At 34.4% G+C, this 21,912-nt stretch overlaps 1 protein-coding gene and 1 long non-coding RNA gene across 5 annotated transcripts in view; one reads left to right on the top strand and one right to left on the bottom strand.

Moving 5' to 3' along the window:
* LOC119650595 (AN1-type zinc finger protein 5) overlaps positions 1–21,912 on the bottom strand; it is an 80,984-nt gene that overhangs the window by 9,366 nt on the left and 49,706 nt on the right. The window lies entirely within an intron of this gene.
* LOC119650596 lies at positions 125–14,313 on the top strand. The gene is made up of 2 exons (XR_005249341.1): positions 125–868; positions 14,047–14,313. It is a non-coding gene; the product is annotated as an uncharacterized LOC119650596 (long non-coding RNA).

The raw sequence follows: 21,912 nt of genomic DNA, 5'->3' as shown, positions 1-21,912 counted from the left end.
ACGACTTTGGTACATGTTTCCAAATTTCCTTTCCTATTAAGATACATCCCCGGATTAACTGCGATTAATTTGAGTGAGTTAGCTATCACGGCACGCTTATCTTGCCAACCGATTTTTGTGGTCTTTACAATTTCGAAATTGAAGAAACAATATTAAAGCGAATCATTCTCGATTGACAGTGTAACTGCGGGAAGATGCGTGAGATTAGAGCTCAGAGTAGATAACGGTGCATTCATCATTCTACACCGTCGAATATAATAGATATAGATATTCATACAGCACTCATTATAATTTTATGTTAAATTACACCTAAGAACCGAAATTTGTGTTTTTAATATTCACAGTGTAGAACTAATGATTTTAACTGAAAAGAAAAATTCAAACGTTGTAAGGATTGCAGCTATTAGCTACTTTCCTCGACCCATTTAGCCGCCCACTAATAACAATTATTTTTGGGACAATTTAGACAAAATCACGCTTCGGGATGACTGCAACGGTTTTATGATTTTTTAATTAAAGATATTTAAGTATATGATACGGAGAATATTTTAAGGTTCAGGTACCCCCATCGGATGTGTAGTTTCTGAGAATGAGTTCTTGAAATAAAGAACCCCTTTGTAACTCGATCACTCCCTCCTGTTTATTGGATTAAATTATGGATCTCAAGGATTGTTGTCAACCAAGAGTCAAAGTGACGCTGAGGGAAAAATAAGATAGAAGAAGAAGCCATTACCATTATGTGTGATGTAAGTTATTCGGAGGCACTAACACACCTTTTTATGTTTTGCATTTGAAATGCCTGATAAAGTTGACACCTCAGCGGTTACGGGAGTTTCTGTATATTTACATACGTGCAGTTGCATTTTCAGTGAGTTTTTATTCATTTCCCAAATTTTTTGTGCAGATGTCAATTTTTTTTACAGAAATGAGAGCAGGATTTCCCGGCAATTGAATTATGTGAAGTCAAATTTTCTTATAAGGCCTTAAAGGAAATCAAATCAATCTTTGAAACATGACCATTTCTGGGAAAAATTGAATATTAAATTAAATCTGCTTATAAGACATCAAGGAAAATCCTCTGCAGTGGAAAATTGAATATTAAATTACATCTGCTTATAAGACATCAAGGAAAATCCTCTGCAGTGGACTCAATTCTAGGAAAAACTAATTATTCGCAATAATGCAAGTACTTATACTGTACTAGACCTACTTCCACTAGCAACTGGGCTATTTGTGTCAATTTTTTAGTTAAATTTTCCGAGGTTTTCGCGGGTCGAAGGGGCCTTTAAACGGCAGGTGACTTGCACATTTTTCATGGTAGTAGATGACCGAAGAAATTGGACAATGGCATATGAAAATCAGGACCACTTCTTTCTCTTTTTTACATGACACTATTCCGAATCTTTCGAATTGATAATTCAAGAAACACAGGTATAAAGGTTTTGTGTTCATCTTGTGCAAGGAAATTTCAATGCACGTTCTCCCATTTGTCCATACTTAGAAATTCAAAATATTCCTTAACATATGCCTCTCTAAACTCCAACTCCGCCGTTCATGAGTTCACTTCGAATATATGATGATGACGTCATACACGTCTTAGGATGAATAAATTTCTAAGATATGGTAATATGCTATTATTAACTCAATTTGAGCAGATATCGGAATAGGATGTATTTTATGACTTAGATTTCGTATGAATGCACCATTGTGAATTTTTTCAGATTTTTCGGTTGGATAGGTTCTAAGAACGAGACCTGGTTATACTCTTTTTGAGGCATATTGTGAATTTTCACTTTCCTACGTTTCACCAAGTACCAAAAATATGATCTTGAAAAGTAGCGATCGAACCCTTTCATTCGATACCCCACATGGCCATATTATCGGGACAAAAATTACACACCCCCTTTTCTCATGAATGCCCTCCCCCCTTTAAATCCAGTGCAATATGATGCCACCTGCTGTATATGAAAGGATTCACCGAGCACACGTTCTCACCAAATTTCGTGACAAGTGGTTCAGCTGTTTCTGAGTAAATCGGTTGTGACAGGCAGGCAAACAGATTGAATCAATTTTAATAAAGTTAGAAAGAGCTTATCAACAGAGTTCGAATTAACTCTTCTATGATGGTATGATGCTAGTGATGCTTACAACTAACTAGCTAAATATCCGTTTAATAATTCCGTCGAATAATTGTAACAATTATTATAACCTAATTTATTTTTAAGATTTTGAGTAAGAAAAAAGCATTACTAAGATCAGATTTCGTTTCGTTCAAAATTTAGTAGGGATATTGGTATTATAGAAATTACGCATAAAATAGATCACATCATCTCACGCTGTGGTTAAGTAATGCTACCTATAAATGGAAGGAGATGTGAACACTTTTTTCCCCAAATATAACAATCTGAGTTATACAATAATAGGCTTTGATCAGTACTTTTTATTACTTAACTATTACATTGTGAGAGAAGACTAAGACTAAAAATGAAACCTACCCTATTCTCTAAAACTCCCAAACCGATGATTTAAAAAAAAAAGATATTTCCGTATGATATCTAGACCCCCAAATCCAGATATCTACTCAACTAAAATCAATTATTGTATATTACTATATTTTGTAATTTGGAGTGCTAATTCAAACAAGTATATCCTTGTGAAATTTCGAACTCGCAAGCGTGGGAATATGCATTCAAAGTAGTTTGTTACTATTCACTTTATCTATATATATAAGCTAGAAAGTAACGTTATATGTTTCCCAAAATCGTAATAAAGGTTTTCTATGGGCTACTTTCTAACGTACATCACTTGCATAAAATATGCTGATGTAAAAATGTTTGTACACTACTTCTATACTATATACAATCAAGGAACTCTGGATACAATTTTACCTTATTAGAGTATTTCAACTTTCTTTGAATGCGTACAAGAACACGTCGTCATTCGATATTGAAACAGTAAATATGAATCATCCATGTAGTCTCAGGTATTTCACTATCAACTGTGTAAAAAGCGAATGACGTCATACTGTCATAATAAAAACCAAATCTAAATCACAACAGTTCTTAGGAAGTGCAATAAAAATATTGGATGACGTCATTCAAGTTTCCGATGACTATTTTGATTCTTGGAGAGATTTAGCTCCTTAAATATGACTTATAAACTCAATTTGTACTCACAAAATTTTTAGCTGTGTCATCTTCAATATTTTCGCAAGATCATTTACTAAACTACTTTCATATAAATTATAAATATTTCAACGAGGTCTTCTGAAACTACAATCAAAAAGTATTTTATGTGTTCACAGTTCGTTATGCGTTTATCATGTTTAATTTTGGAACAAACGATAATATTCATTCATAGCACTAAAGGCTTGAATTACCAGAAAATCGATTTTTTCTCATAAGAAGTGCTTTGAACTTTTGAAAATTATATGCTAAAAGTTTTTGGAAGAACATTTTTGTTGTCAAGATTCTCAGTCCTATTTTAGCCGCACTCAATAGTTTTTTAATCACTACAGTGCACTGAATTTTTTGAATATAGCAATAAGAAAAACGGTAGACAAAATGGGAGAGACTTACATTACAAGGGTGTATAGAATATTGAAAGCTGTTCTGACTGATTAAATTTACTCCTATTTGCAATACAAAAGACTCTAAAACAAAACAATCAGCGAAACATGAACGGCATCATTTAGAGCTTGAATTATCTAGGAGCGAATGACTTCTGAGCCCGGTACCGAGTGTGTTAAATGAATTTCTGAAACAAGACTATTTTTTTTCTTCCTCTAAGATAGCTTATAGTAGTTTCTTAATGACCGTCATATACTTTTCAACTGATGAGTGTTCTGCGTTGCTTGATTAAAACCTTAATCCGCTATTACAAAGTAGACAAACATCTTTCGTCACTAAAATAATTACTTTTTACCAAATTTATTCTCTTCCACAGCAAATAAATAATAACTTCAATATTACACCCTATCGTTTTTAGTATCAAACCTAGATTGTTCTTGTATCTGTCTGTTTTGTTTAATCTTTATGTGAAATAAGGGAAATCCCACCATGAGATCATGCTTAAATTCAATCATCTTTACAATGAATACTGTGCAAATAATAAGGATAAAATCACGCTCATAACCAGATCAGGATCTGATGTTTATGAAGACTCGTACGTCGGATGGGAATTCACACGACTACGATTTATGCGAAAAAATTGTTTTTGTTGTATATTTTCTGAGAAATTTCAGCAAAACGGATTTACATAACTGAATCATTTATTCAGGTAAATCATTGTACTGAGAAGCTTTCGTAAACACTTCACGGACCAATGGAGATATTTTAATAGATAGTTGCGTTGAAAACTCCATGAAATTCTACTATTTAACTTTAGACTGCTACCCATGTTATTGAATTACATCACTCACTATTACTTTCATTCCATAGTTAAATTTACTTCATTTAATGACATATCGTACCATATGATCTTTTTGTATACCCGTTAAAAAAGCATACAAATAAATTCTATTCTTGAAATATTTAGATGTTTCCTGAAACCTAACTTGGAATTGATTGACTGAATTATCATATCTTTATGCTCTGGCCTATTTCAACTTTCATGACGAAGATCGTCGCGACGAACAAGCAAAACATGCCACATTTTCGTAAACAATTGTTTTATTTTTAGCCTTCTGTTTTCACGATGTGTACAGCTGACTTTATTTTCTCTGAGATTTTATTTTGATTATTCTAGAATTGTGAGTAGGAAAGTTTCGCTAGAGCAAAACTTCAAGATTTATGTGTGCATATTTATGAAGATCACGAATAAATTTGTCTATTGACCTTATTCAAGATTCTTCCTTTATTTTAATTTATATTTATATATTCCAAATGTATATGCGGATGCAGGAAGAGAGTTTATTTTAACAAGTTTCGATATACCAGACTGTTCTGTTCACAGTTTTGTTATTCAATTTTTTTTTCTGTGTAGCTTCAAATGCAATGGGTCAAAATTTTATCTTGTGAAACGAAATTTCATGTAAAAGATGCAAACTTCGTTTCAAATGAACATTTTAGGAAGTATTTTTTAAAGTTTTGTGGAAAACAAAATTACTAAAATCGGTTCACTGTTTGTTCGTCAGGCACATGCACTTTTCTCAGGAATTGACATTAAAATTTGATGGAAAGGTTTGAAATTTGAACTCCTAGGCATGCAAAAAGACATTGCTCTAGGTTAAATTTAAAAGGGTCCCCATACAAATAAAAGGGAAGGGGGGATGGATACCAAAGTAGTCACCTATTTCAAAGACCCTCTCTCAGAAGTTAATAATATAATAATCGTTGACGCAACGACCTATATTGAATCAAGGCAGAGTATTAGAGTACTCCTTGAATGGAGTACTCAAGATCATTCAAGACCGAAGAGGTACATTACAGTACACTGTAGGAGGCAATGTGGTCAGCATTGCGCTCACTCGAAACTATTACCCTGATTTTACTCACGTACTCATTCGAAGCAGAGTCGACTGATATCCGACATCTAGTCGCGATAACAAATCCCTCTGCCACCAGTGACAGCTGCGGCAACCCAGCGCTCTAACCACTTGAGCAATCCAGACACTTTTCAGAGTCACCCAATCGAAAAATCTGAAAAACTCATGGTGACTCCCTTGCGTAGCGAATTGACGGATCCTGGAAAGTATGGTACAAATCCTACTATGGTTATTGGGTACATTTGACAAACTTCGAATGTAATGATGCAATTGCGCGATCTAAAATGAAGAAAAACCCTATTGACTAATCAAAATGAAAAAAAAAAACAGAAATTTACTGAAGATCATAAATTCTATATTTTATGCGCCCCGACTTATCATTAAGACCCAGGTCCAGGTGTATGCATAAGTTTTTACCATGCGTAACTTTCAAGGGAATTTATTCTAAATATTGACCGTTGGCTTCTTCACATTTTGCCCTCAGGTAATTTGTGAATACCATTCCAGAAAAACTGTTTTTTTTTAGGTAAACCATTCATTGAACCACTTTGCGACTTTGATAGTCAGATAGCGTCAAGTCTGGAGAATGTATCGTCGGGCTTCAAGAGTTCATAATACACAACACCAGTCTGGTCCCACAAGACAGAAGTCATGGTCTTTTTGTCAAAGCGGTTTGGCCTTGGTATTGAAGGACCGTCTTTGTCACTTGAAAACTACGATTTTTTCCTTTTGTAGCGCTGAACAGCATTTCACATGTGATTTCCGATTTTCCATTTCACGTTCAGTCAAATTTTGGAGGATCCATCTACCGAGTTTATTGATTTTCCTCATTGGTCGTAAACGTCTGGTTGACTGTCTTTTGAGTTCCGTTTTATGCATCACAACTTAAACTCAATTTGTATTGAGTTGCGAGTTGGGTGTTCATCCAATAACTCCTGCAATTGTTCACCATCGTACTTTTGGGGTCTACCAGAGCGCTCCTTGTCTTTCATATTAAAATCGCCTCTTTTGAATTTTCGAAATCTTGCCTTACATCATGTTTATATCGAAGAAGTGTGTTCATGGTAGATTTCTACCAGCAAACGATGACTTTCAGCAGTCTTTCTCTTCTGATAGAATAAAAAAAGTAATGGGTGTCGCAAATGTTTTTCTGGTACAAAACTCGACATGATCAGTGAACGATAACGTTGCTGAACAAAATGACGTATGTGTCAAATCATTAGGTTGCGCATTTTCTGCCAGCGCCATCTCTTAGTAAAACCAGTAAAATCGAGCGCCAGTCATTTAGCAGAAATACTAAGAGGCAGCGACCAATTAGTTAGGATATAATTGTAGTTTTCACAATATTGATCTACAATGATTGTCCAGATATAGATTTTGGAAAGTTGTATGTCTCATATACACACCCAGTTTCAGTTTTAAATGCTGTGCAGAGACAAGTATAAATACGAACATAAACATCAACGATGAAATGGAAGTCGAATCCAGGACAAGAGATCGAGAGGGCGGTGTTTAATCATCTCAATAGTACAACGTTTTTCTCCGCAACAAAATATAATAAAATACTTAGGAATATTTTATTTCTTAGGACTATGTATATACTTCATTATCACCAAAGAACACACTAAGCCCTGCTGCATTATGAATGATATTTCCTTTTATGCTGAGGCTGCGAGTGCTTGACCCTTTGCCTGCAATAGGGTGCTTATAAATGTTAAAGAATTAAGCAAAAACGACAGAGGCGAAGGAGAATATCGTTGAGATATTTATGATACAAAGAAAGGGCATTTATCCGAAAAATAAAGGAAATATTTGAAATTATGTTTATATCTAATTATTTATAGATTATTATGACCAAAAATATTCCTGCAGTTAAAAAACTATACTTTTTTACACCAGGCTTAGTTTCCACAATATTGGGTTCAACCATTGCTAATAACATACTATATACATTATCTAATAGAAGAAATCTGGTTTAAAAACTGTCAAATACCACTGAAATGATTACATTAGCTGTAATAGGCCTTATCGTCAGCATAAGGCCTACATACATATAAATTTGTATTATGACTCGCCTCAAGGTTGAAATCAACTGGAGTAGAAGGAAAATGTGTTTTGTAACAATGAAATTGGATGTGGAATAATAATGGAGTATTTTATAGATAACGAATCTTGCGCCAAGTAAATTATATGTATATGAAAATGAAAATTTTGCGTCTGCAAATTATGAATTTTATCTGCGTTCTGTGCTATCTAATTAACGTTACGTGACAATTTTTATATCATAATAAATACACACCATACATGTAAGTTTATTTATGTTGCCAAATTCAATACTACCGTTGAATGAATTGGAATATAAGTAATTTAAAATAAAATCGAAATATGCAATTAAATACTTAATTTAGCAAATTTTCCCAAAATACAAACTCCTACTGAAAAGCAACCGAACCAACCAAAAGTAAATTTTAAAGAGAAACGATCGTGAAAACAAAAAAATAATAAAATAAGATTCGAAAATTATTTGTTATAACAATAGCAAGGATAAAATTCGTAAAAAAACTTGGATTTTTGTTCAATCGGAACGGCTCACAGAACATTCGAGTTATAGCCAAGTCAAAGATATCCCATTTGTTATCTTGCAAATATATCGCCATAGTTTGCTAACGTAATGAACTGATACCATTGAAGTTATGCAAGAGAAAGTTTATTATAAAATATTATTGTTAAGTAACTAAAATTCTGATATATAATGCCGCTATCACGGCTTATTTTTCAGAAAACCCCATAGCCTTGCAATGTATAGTTGTGGTGTGCTTCAAACTTAATCTTAAACGGAAGAAAGAATATCATAAGAAATTGATTACGTATTTTCGCACTCTTACGGGAAATATATTCTGAAAGAGGAATTGCTACCCATTTCGCACGCACATCGGGAGCCTTGCTTTAAGCAAATAGATTTTCACACATTTTTCACCAGATTTCGTGATTATACCGTCAACCTCCTAAGAGTATATGCAGAAGGCAGCGAATAAATTTTTGAAGGGTTTCATTCTCTTGAATACTTTAAAAGTAGGAAAAGGAAAAGAGATGGAAATGATGGGACAAAATGTTTTTAACCGTGTGATGGAGACATAATCATTTGATGATAACACAGGGAAATGTTTGTATATGTACTGTTGCAGCTTCCATCGTCTGGTCATTTGAGGCTTATTGACCAATACAGCAGTCATTAGACCAACTGGATTTCAAAAAACTCGCAACCAAAATCGAATTAGATTGATTACACTTCTGAAAGTGCATAGCAGAAGTCGCCTTTATTTTTGGTATAAAAATAGTCGATCTGACATTGGAAACATAGAGCTTGCAGTTGCTTGTCTTTTAATGGTTTGGCAAACTGAAGGAGATGGAAAAGACACTTCTTTTACTATCACATCCGGTGGAATCTCGTCGATGAAAAGGCAAATTACCGCAATATACGGACTACAATTCCAAACAAAAATGAAATCACCTCTATCATAAGTGCGTTCAATCGGATCAACTGATGATGACGATATAGTAGTCTCTTCACAGCTTGAAATAGTGGGAAGTTGCGACCCTTCCCAGGAGATATTGATCATTGGAGAGGACACCTAGAAATGGGAATTTTTGCTCAAGATCCCAGCAATGATATTACTAATAACGATTCATCGAAAAAAATATCGGAAGAATCTAAAGTCCAAAGCGGAGCCCGAAAAGGCTCCATTTTGTCATTGATACTCCTCCTTCTCGTAATCGGCGATGTCCTTCATCCTCTTATTTGATGATGTAGAAGGATTTAATGGGCCACTCCATTATCACTTAAATATCTCGACTACTTTAGTTCCATCTCTTGCTCTCTTCTCCTAGGCATTGATTTAATTTAGCTAAACAACTCCGAATTCGAAGATCACTTGAATCGACGATAAAATACCAACAAACCAAGGCTCCCAGTCTGACATATTTATCCGCATTTCTAACTACATTATTGAATAGAGCAATGGAAACATAATTTATTTATCCTGGGAGCACTGTTTCGGTATTCTTTTTATTATGTCGATAGCGAGAACGACATGTCGATAATGAACAACTCAAAAGCTCCAAGTTTTCATCAACTATTTTTTGCAACGTGTCATCGGCGTATTCTAGCTTGAAAAAATTTCGAAAAAAGAACTATATCTGCATACTTGACAGATTCAGTGAATGTGCTGAATAGAAAGCTATAGTAGCAGCGCATAGGTCGTTCTTTGAGGAAGATGTTTCTTTGCAGTGGAATCCACTATCCCCACATGGTTGACGAGTGGGTCGGCCTAGAGCTTCGTGTCGCAGAGCAGTGGAAGAATGCAAGCATCTCAAAAAATTTTGGGTTGAATTCATGCACACTTCCAAGAAAGAGTTTATGGCAATCATAAAAAAATTACACAGAATATTAACAATGAAATTTTTGTTAGATCGTGTATCGTACATGAAAATGCATTATGTACACCCAATGTTTTAATGTAAATTAGATAACATTAGCATGCAGATCTAATTTCAATAATTCACTGTATATTATATGAATCTTAATGGACTCCCCGAGGTGTGAATTGGCTTACTAAACAATAGCTTCTATCATATACGTGTTGGAACATTTAATATGTAATGCCTGGAAAAAATTCATGAATTGCTATTCATAATTTTTGTAATAAGCAACTGAATAGCTTCTGTATTTCCTGCATACAAGCAATATTCACATATGTATATATAAAGTTAATTTTCCAAATATTGCAAATATGGACAAAATTATGAATTCAAAATATTTCTTTAAGATTCCGAAACTATTGTAACTCCTTTTGAACGAAATTGAAAATGGTCATGGTAATTAGTTTGTTTTATAACAATTACAGCTGCAACAATTAAAATAATCCTAATGAATTTGTAAAATTTGGCCCCGTTAAATATCGGCAAATAACTCAGGAGTGGAGTTTAAATAACATTACTAATCAAAATGTTATTGAAGGATTGAGGGAGGGAGGGGGTTTGATTCCACCTGATGATCCACCATTAGGGAAAGAGGAAGAATAAGGATGTAACTGTCATAGATCATTTAAATTATGCCATTTTTAGACTCATCTAGCCGAGAATCTAAGAAAAAATCGGGATGCCCCTGTATAACATTGAGTCCTAAATTAGCCCCATACCTTTATATGCTCAAATGAAATTAATAATAGTATATTATATTGGAAAGTTAGAAGTAGAAAATCTTGCAGTAATATAGATCACAACATAGAGCACAAACGATACTGGAAAGTTTGGTTGAAATTCTACTATTAATAACAAAATTATAAACATACATCATGTAAACTTAAAACGTATCAATATCACATTATAGTGAATAGTTTGATTTGCTTAATTAATATACACTATGTGTTTTGTACAAATGGAACCATCGAAAAATCAAATATTCTCACATATGTAAAAAATCGACAATTCGTTACTTAGCGAATTTCTTAGTCTAGAAAAGCTAATTATGAGAATTTTGTTGGGATATTTTAAGCCTTTGTTTGTTAAATATCAAACAAAGATACCGATAGAAGACTACTTGTTTGCTAACATATGTCGAACATTGTTTTCGTAATACAAATAGATTGAAAACAATACTGAAGCATTGCAATGTTGTGTCTCGTAGAATATGGTGAAATAGTACGTGAATCAATGGTCAGATCATGCAAATAACATATTGGGTAGTGGAGCAAAGGAGTCATTATGAAGTGTTATTCTTTAAGTCCTATGACTATAGGGGTAAGAGCCCCAAATCCCTAAGCAATCGAAAGGGTTATCATTCAATCTGAGGTTAGTTGAAGGATGCAAGAAAGCAAAGTCATATGTTATATTCGAAGGAGATTATGTGGAAGAAAGGAAGAAGTTGAAAGGATCTGCTATCATCAAATAAGTTGATAATCGGAATTTAGTTTTCCCATATTTAGTTGTGCGAGAGTATTCTATTTTTTTATACGTCAACTCAATTCCACTTAAGGATATATCAGTTTTGAAGCTTTTCAGCTATAAATTATGCCATTCGTTGTATCTATGAAATTTTCACTATCCCCTTCCCCTTAAAAATTCGTATATGTTTCAACCATTTTCGAGATAATTCCGTGGTAAGTAGGTAAACAGATAGACTGTGAATACATTTGGTGCGATTCTTGCAAACATTAAAAACCAATCCACGCGACGTTAGTCATAGTTTCTGTTTTTTAGGAATGGGCGACAATTTTTAGAAGGGTCACAAAATTTCAACAGTTTGTTGACAATCAATTAATCTGGACTGTTACTTATCTCCTAAAATTGCTTTCCGCCTTATTCTTCTTTTTTTTTGTTCCCTGCGTAAATAATTCACCACACCCGAAAGTATTGTGCAAATCTTCTAATTTTTTATATTGAAATACATGGTATCTTCTCCCACAATCCACATTACATTCTCCAACAAATCAACCATATTATGGTCATCTGAAAAACAACAGATCAAATTTCATATCCCTCATCCTGCACTGCCATATCCATTCACCTAACACTTGATACACACATCCCTTCAGAAACCATTTCTATCCACGTTGAGACACCTATGGTAAACCCAAAGCATGGGAAAGTCTTTGACCTTTTATCCAATCGAGGACGTATTATTCTTTTCACTTCCAGTGAACACATCAGGGGGTTGAGCTGAGCACAGTACAGCTGGTTGATGTGCTCGACTTAATTTGTTTCCCTTGGTATTATTTTACGTTTCGGACTTCCATCATTCTAGCCTGCACCTTTATAAACCAGTTTACAGCTAACTGTGCAGTAGAGCCGTCTACTGCCTGTAGTTTTAATTCTAACGCACAATAAAAAATAATCCACAGGCTCTAGACAGAGAACATTTTTTGTGCCCATTTAAGGATTCACTAAGAAGCAAAAAATTCTGAATCCTCAAGACGAATAGCCGGGAGGCCGTTTGTTGAAGATGAATGGGAATTTTGGATGTCGATATAATGGTAACGTTATGCACATGCATGTACATCGTTCATTGCTTTCGGCGAGACTAAAAAAAAGGCCAAACGAGAGCTCTGTCTTTGAAGGCTGCATGCGGTAAAATCAACAATTTCAGACGTCGATGTCGGGAATGTATTGAACAGACACGCACCTTGATCTCGTTCAATATTAACAGATACCTAGCCTAAGTGCACCTTTCTCGACATTTTCTCCTTTGACTGATTATGTAGAAAATCAAAGTAAAATTCGAGGGATTTTAAATTCCCATTTCTGTAGGCTGGATATTTTGTTCGCATGATTTTGACTAACAAGGGTTGCCAAATTTCAGTTTTGGACATTCGTTTCTCAAATTCGAATCCAAACTATCTAATTTGTAGAAATTCCACTTTATGAGATAATGTACTGGCGCTGAAAAATGAAGAAATGTTTCAGTTAGTTGAAAAATGTTTCATGGAAATCATAAACAATTGATTTATTTCCTTCTTCTCCCATCCCCCATTCCAATCTAAAAATGAAGACAGTCCACAGCACTCCTCTTCGTTTATGTTATATTACCTACGATTTCAATTTCGATCTTTCTTTTCCGCCTTTCGGAAACGAGGTCAGTGAAAACATTATTGCTGGCTTGCTAAAGTTAGCTTGCTTAGTATGTGCGCAACAGTCTGCATGTACACAACATACATGTATGAAATATTGCGCGTATGCAATAGACCAGAGCAAATTGGAAACCACAAATGGAGTCAGATCTAGACGCAATCATTAAATGTTCAATGTAGATGAAAATAAAAAGAAAAAAATGTTTGAATAGTTTTATTATGGTAGTATAAAATTTAAGCGGGGCGATATTGTTTATTTTTTCTGTACTTGAATACTCTTGGTTAGTGTAAAGTACAGTAACGTTTTTGTGTGATGTATGTAGTCACAGGTATGGATACACATATGCAGTCACATAAACGAAAGCGAATAGATTATGCAATTGTCATTGATACAGTACGAAGTGACCTTCAAAGAACGAATGCATTTACGACAAATTTGGGTGACTTTCAAGGAGCTCGTAACAATAAATTTTCCGTCCCGAAAGCAGGTATATTGAATTGAAAAAAAATAGTAAAATTAATAAAGTGAAAATTTGGAAATTAGGAGCTTTCCAAAGTGGTGGCAGTGGTGTGGGTTGTTTGATAATTTGAAAAACTATCAAAAACTAGTAGGAGCTAATAATCCAATGATCGACGCCATGATATGTTCTTGACCCCAACCTTCAACTTGAGAATTAAAACAGAGAGCTCATCAATATCTAGATTTTTATTCTTCAGTTTAGCGAGTGAAATATTACTACCAATAGTGGCTTAAACAATTAGCAAGTAATTAACTAGACAAACATAAAAGTGTAGTCATTTGTGTTCACTTTACCTAAAAGAAACTATCTTCTCTAGGCAACATGTCCTATTGAAAACCACATAATTTTACTCAAGTAAATATCTCATTTTAAACGAATATACATACAAAGTATACAAAATGAAATACTCTGTCAGATTTCAGGAATTCACCTAAAGCGACATACTGAAAACTACTATAAATACGCATTCGTCCACCTGACCCGATTGAATTTCTGGAATACAAATCATCAACCGGTTACTAAGGAGAAGTATGAATGAGGAAAAACTTGATTTGAAAAGCTGTTTGGATCTTAACACATACGACCAGAAAACATAGAACCCGTTAATTCGTCTCCTCGGAGACAAAACTTGTTCAAAGGCATATATATATATACATATATATCACTGTTCAAGAAAAAAAAACACAACTCAAATATGGTATGTACAAAAAAGAAGAATCCAGTTCTTTTTCATAAAATTTTGTACATGTGATTAATCTGGGAATAGTGTGCTCTTTTATGTACTCTTACAAACCTTGCGTTGTCAGATATGTTTAGGTATATTCAACTGAACTGCAATGCAGAAATGCTTATGGTATAATGATTTGATTTTGATACAACATATCAATGCATATAAATCACAATAACTAGGAAGTAAGAATGGAAATTTTCATTTGATTTAAACACAAACTTAAATTATAGAAAAAATAAACAGAAAATGCATAAATTGTGAAAACAACGTTTTTTCATATTGACCTACTTAATAATCCTCAGTGACTTTGATTTAATTCCTCATTTTGGGGGAAAACCTGTTTTAATATGTACCTTATTCACGATTTGAATTTTTTCTAACTAAATATTTATTGATAACGTGTTTGGAATGATACAAATTTAAGTTTCAACGAATGAAAAACTAGTAAGCGACGCAACGCTTCTAACATAATAAATGAAGTCCGCTTTGCTCTCATTTAACGAACCATTTTATGTGGGATTAGCAAGTTTATTGCAACGTTGATCTAATTTGATTTTCTAATCGAATAGAACGTTCTTGAAATGAACATCTGCATACATACATAATTGATCGCTAGAAGCTGATATGTGTCACGTGGCACCATATCGCATCTCAGTTATCTTACTCTTGATTTCCAAGGCAGTTGCTTCTTCTTTTCTATAAATTTGGGATATGATATTCTTCGATAACCCACTTGTTGACTTCGCCAGAAAGTCCAGTTTATTGCTTAGTAGATGATACGCAATGGAAGCAAAAAGTGGATGCTGCAATTAGAAAATTTAGTGATGTAATCTGAAGCTCCAATAGCAACTACGACCTGAACCATATTTATCCCACGAAGGATAGCCTCTGTATTTATAAATACGTTGAATTGTCGAAGTAGTATTATAAGGAAGCCGCATCTACCTGGCATTAGTAGTTCGAGGCTACGAGCATACCATCTGCTGCGACAAACTCAATTTCTGAAAAAAATCACTACAAAGCCTTTTTCGATTGAAACCAAAACTAACTGCAATTCAGCGTATGACCACATCTTAAACCAGCGTCTATGTAGAACACACGCTTCTGAGTCTGTTGGCCGAATTGCGAAAATAACAAATTGAATGAAAATATTCTTGAACAAAAATTACGAAGCTTGTGATCATTTCTGAAAAAAAAGTTCTTTTTCTTTCCATCACAATACCAAAAATATTATATTCTATTGACAACCTTGCTTGCAGATCACAAAAACTATTGGGAGACGGGATAAATAACAGGCATTTTACAAGAGATGGCGCTGGTGTTTTTTTTTTTGTAAAAATGGTAACACTAAAATGTATCATTTTACTGACAAGTCAAGCTACAAAATTTTATATTCGACATGTAGTTGAGGTGTATGGAATTTTCTTTTTTTTAATCACCCGAAAATGGAAAATTTTGCGCCTACGAAGCAGCATTTGCGGGAAGTTTTGCTATACTTTTGCAAATTGAAAAAGGATCGATGAAACTTATAAATTGCTTATCGAAATTAATGGCGATTACGAAACTATAGGAAAGAAGATGCAGGGAATGATTTAGCCTATTCAAAAGTGGTAATTTTGGCCTTTGCGACCAACCACGCCCCAGTGCATCAAAAGTTTGAAAAGAACTGGAAGCATTTCTCCAAGAAGATCCGTACCAAATTCTCTAGGGATTATCAGAAGCTTTAAATGTTTTTTCAGGAACAGTTGAAAAACGCATTCAAAACTTGGATTCATTGAAAACGGAAATTAGGCACCACACCAGTTGACCGAAAGACATCAAGAAAGGCGATTTTAGCCACTGGTGAACAGCTTCTTGAAAGACACAAAAAGAAATCAATTTTGTATCGAATTTACCGATGATGAAAAGGATATTCACTATGACAATCCTAAGCGAAAAAAGCAAGAGTGAAGGCAGGTGAACATCGCCACCAAAAAGAGACATTCACGACAAGAAGCTTATGTTGTGTATCTGGTGGGATCAGCAAAGTATGCTGTATTACGAGTTGCTGCAGCCGAATGAAACTGTGACAGCTGCGATATCAAGACCAAATAATCGCTTTAAGTCGAGCATTTCACAATAAACGACCTGAATGGGCCGAAAGACACAGGAGGCTAATTTTCCTTCACGACAACGGTAAACCCCATGCAGTGAAAATCGTAAAAGAAGCATTGGGAGTTGCTTGGCTGAGCAGTTTTGCCTCACTCGCCTTACTCTCCGGACATTGTACCTTCGGAATATCATTCGTTCCGATTGATGCCAAGCGGTTTCCAAGACCAGCACTGCAAAAATACTCAAAAGCCAAAAATTGAATCGACTCTTGGATCGCTTCAACAAATCAGGAAGTATTTCACAGAGAGGACAAATCTTTGGCTCGAAAGATGGCAAATATTTTACTTAATTTCAGCTGTAAATATCTTTTAAACAAAATTATTTTCGAACACCTAAAAACGCCTATTATTTATTCCGGCTCCCAATAAGTTCATTCAAGATTATCACAACTTTGGGGAAATTACTTCTTTTTGATTACAACTGAAAAAACAGGATTACATATTTGGCACTCCCTTTCATTGAATTAATGCATTTTCAACGTAATTTTGGTGCAAAAAAAATTTATACAGGAAAATAAAATCAATCTTTTTTCAAAATTTCAAGGTCACAATACGAAAAAGAAAAAAAATCAAACCCTCAAAGCATGTAAAGCTTTTCAGATTAAATATGCAGAAAACAATAGCAAGATATCTCATCTTAAAGGATAATTCACAATACACTTCACCATCCCTCGTTCTCGTGCATGGTATGAGTATTGATTATTCTTGCTTGAATCCTAAATCTTATCTCGACCACCCCGTATCGATTAAATGTCAATGCTGTCTGAAGGAACCACCATATTCTATAAATGAAAGCCCCTCACCAAAATGCAGTAAAAAAGGAACAATATGTTGGGGCGAAAAAAAAATCCAACAGTAATATCCGCTTCCCAGTCTGCTGACATGACCATTGAATCATTCTTAATCCTCTTTCTTGGGTATATACACATAATAAGGATAGTCACTGTGATGACTAGCTGAATTTGGATATAACACCTACATGAGCAAAGAGAGTGTACATAGTGTTTTATCTATATATTATTATAAGAAAGGAGTATTATGCGTACGTGTGAGTGTGGAAGCTGGTTGATTAAGTAGAAAACATTGAATGAACAACGCGAAGCAACTTTTCGATTTGAATGCCTTCGTAATGATGAAATTTTGAATGACATACTTAAGGTGAATAATTCTCCACTAAACACTTTTAAGAGCCAAGGACATTTGCGGAATCAAAGCACAAAGCTCCGAATGAATTGCCCGCTTTCTATTGCGCATGTACTCCGCAAAATTTTAGAAAGGGAAATCATTCCGGGTAGGTTGTGGGAGACCAATGCCAGTAAAGAACTATAGATAGCATTCTTCCCAATTCAAAATGGTAAACGAAAGTAGAATGATAAAATTTATGTATATCCCTTAGGAAGGAATACCAGCCAAAATGTACTAATGCGTAAAAATAGCGTTTCCAACTGAATTCATCGACTGGAACTTGAGAGCAAACTTCGCATGAATTTTCATTCTTACCCAGATGTCAAAATGCACCATATAATGCACGTTCTCGAGGGCATTAACCTACTAAAATGGGAGAGACTGGGAACTGATACATTTACATAATGCCGCATACATAATAATCATGGTAATAATGTAATGATATAGGAGATAAATGTGTCCCTCCGTGATGGTCTATTGAAAAGGCAATTTGCCACATATCATAATCAATGTAGTTGCAAGCAATTGTATACACATGGCATTAACTGTGAAAAACTACGCATGGGGTGCATGTCACGACCACCCATAGAATGTCAAGCGGGTTCATTGGTCATTTGATCTATACGCCTCTTCTCTAATATTTGAGATGTAACGAGTCACTACAAAAAGTAGGAATTATCTTCATAATGAGAAAAAGACATGACACACAACACAATTTGACTAAGAAATATCGATATATATACATATAATAGAGATGAGTTTAAAACAGTTCATATTATTGCACGAGCAATACTATTGTAACACCAATAATAAATTAATGCTAGGGAATAGACTGTTTTTAATTTCTTCAGGATTTTAGTTGAATACAGACTATGGAAGGTGCGAGATTAGCCACTGCCAATTTCAATACAGAAATCTCAAGCAAACGATGAATAATATTGTGCCCTTATATTAAATTTAGGAATTAAAACTAAAGAGACATGACTTCTTGATAAATTCGTTAACACCAAAACTATAGGATTATCACTCGTATAATTTACCTCATGTTTCATTTAGGTTCGTTAACAAACTATAGTTAAAAGTCCACCGGTCGGGAACTGGCCAAATTCCCCTGGAGTGATTTTTTTAATAGAATTCCTTTAAGGGATAACGTACCATTATAGTGGATGATATGATGGCGTTTTCTCGAGTTTTTTCGACAGCTTAGCAAATTAGAACACTGTAGAAAAAAACTTTTCTTTGTAAAAGCTTGGTAAATATTTATTAAAAACTGTTAGCCAAATCGATCAATACATACGGTGGGGTACTTGGCTTGCCGTGGAAACGATATCTCGATAACAGTTTATCCGAAATCAGAATTTCAAAAATTTTTCGCTTCTACAAATAAAAAATCCAAACCGTTTCCCTTCCTAAATACTTTTTTATATTTGCTGATAAGCATATTTCGGCGACTACTTGTCGCCTTCTTCAGTGCTTGGATTTTTGTTTGCGAAGTTGGCAAAACTTGCCTGATTGTGTTAGTTTTTGAATAACATATAAAAGGATGAGCTCAATTATGAAATTAATGCGACAAAACACTTGTGAATGACACTACACCACATTTAATGCATAATATTCGGAAATTTCCCATAATTAAACCTATCCTTCGTACATTCGAAAATTAACAAAATGAGGCAACTTTTGTCAGATAATTTATAGGATTAAAGTACCGTTACAATATTTCATCTGGAAATTAGGATGAAAAATTAATTTTGAAATTTATTTAGAGTGAAATTTTATGTTCTTTGCGAAAATTCTTTCAAATCTGGAATTAAATGATTGGGGAAGTGGTAAATTTTGGTTTAGTTAGGCAAATCGGCCATTCCATGGAACAATTTTCTCCAAAAGAGTTGTGCAATCCACAATTAAAATTTTTCTATTATCAAGGGGGCACCCTGTATAATACGATAAGATGCTACCCTGTAGCTCTAACTACCCTCCTTTCTGACTGGTAATTTAATTTTGCTGCATAATAATAATAATCGATGGCGCGAAAATCAAATCGCATCTGGGCCATTCGGACGGCCTTAACCGCTTAAGGCTACGGCAAACTTCAACCTTGAGTGACCATCGAATCACTACTCCATTAGATAAATCCACTGGATATTAACAAGTCGGGATACCGGGAGCGTCTAGCTTCATAAATTGATCGAACGCATTTTGATGCATTTCAACTTCACTCCGTGCACAAAAGCACATACGTAAATTAAAAACCGATTAGCAACGGTACGCACGTGTCTATTATATTGGTTACTAACCGCAAGCTTTATTAGCAAATAACTGAAAAAAGTCCAAAACAACAAAACCAAAACGTTCCCAAAGAACCCGTCGTTCAGATAAGTTCACTTTATATGATGATGATGTCATACACGTTTTAGGATGCAATAAATTTACCTGAAATGTGATACTTTGACTTTCTATATGTTTGTTAACAATAGTTGGATTGCCTTTAGACTTTTCAGAATTATGTCCTATATTGTCGCCTATGTTCTGAGATGAACTTAAGGGGATTTGCGGTTAATTTCTAGAACATAGTAATATGCTATTATTAACTTTAATTTATTTGTGCAGATATCGGAACGGGATGTATTTTGAGGCCTAAATTTTGTACAGATGCATCACTGTGATTTTTTTCAGATTGGACAGGTTGGACAGGTTCTGAGAGTGTTTCAACCAATATCAGAAATAAGATCAATTTCGAAAAGTACTATTCGAGCCCTTTCATTTGATGCTCCAGATGACCATAATCTGTGAAAAAAAACTGACACCTCCCTTTTGTATTCAAACTTAGCTCAAAATGGCCCCACTCGTTGCATGTAAAGTGGCACACAGATCACATGTTCTCACCAAATTGTGTTACAAACGGTTCAGCCGTTTCCCAGTAAATCGGGACACAGACAGACAATCGATTTTAATATAGTTTTGTTTTACACAAAACATTAAAAATGGAAACTACAGGGCCATTAGATCCTCAAAAAATATCTTTCCGCTTGATATAAACGAAATAGAGCTAGGTTGCAAAATCAGTCGCCCATCAAACCGTACGCAAATTGAATCGCAGTTTAGTGAGTTAGCACGATGTGATTTTTGTGAAACAAAGAAATAAATACAACAGCGAATATTTATACACAGGAGAATGTGATACAGCTTGAATGCTGAACGAAAATTAGCATCTATTGACTCGTTAATGTTTTTATATTTTTCTTTTAAAAAGTCGTCCTTAGGGAGGAATCCTCAGTGTTTTCCTTCTCTTTAAGTAACAGCTTTCCGAAAGCTTCCTGAAGAATATTGTGGCAATTATTTTTTCATCGGTATTATAAAGATCAGATTCTGAACTTAATAACAATTCAAGAAACAGTACGTTGTCGACAGAACTACGCATCAACTTTCGACTGCGTGTGAGCAAACGATTTCGGTTCCTGCTTTCCTGTGCCAGCCAACCTCAATCTTAATCCAACATCTGTCAGGAGTCAATGACATCACACCAAACCGGCAATTTGTTTTGAAAATTTGGAAAATATTTATAATATTTTATATTAGTATAGCATAACTGACTGATGATATCAGACTGATTGTATAGCGGGGGGTTCATCCTTTATCAAAATAAAACTTATGTGAAATGTTTTTCGCATTGTAATCGAAACTATTGTATAATTTTTCACCGGACAAAATCAAGGATGATATACATAATTTTAAACAAGGAACGAGGCCGCATCATCATTGAAAAGGCAAAAGTGACAATGGATCCATGGAAAAAAGGGGGCATTCACATTACGTCAACGAATAGCACCAGCAGTCATACATATAATGCACACGCTTGAATTAAAATTCAAAAAATAAAGTTAAACTTCAACCTAAAAAAATATAAAGCGATTTATTCCTTTCTTAAGACCCTAAAACTCAACAAAAGCGAGGATCATCCAAAGTGTATGTTTTATTCTGGGAAGTATCCTCAATCAATTCATAAATACCATGCTTTTCAACAACAGCATAACTGGACAGGATTGGATGTATCAAATTGCTAAACGACCAAACTATTCACAGTGAATCATCAAAGTCAAAGGACTGTTGAAATAACCATTTGCAATAAAGATTTCATTCGTTAAAGAAATGTTAGTAATTATTAGTAAATTTCAATTTCGCATAGACACTCGTTGGTGTTGAGAAGATTATTACT

This window comes from Hermetia illucens, chromosome 3 (assembly GCF_905115235.1).
Source record: "Hermetia illucens chromosome 3, iHerIll2.2.curated.20191125, whole genome shotgun sequence".
NCBI classification, from domain to species: Eukaryota; Metazoa; Arthropoda; class Insecta; order Diptera; family Stratiomyidae; genus Hermetia; species Hermetia illucens.
This window is presented reverse-complemented; position numbering and strand designations above follow the sequence as displayed.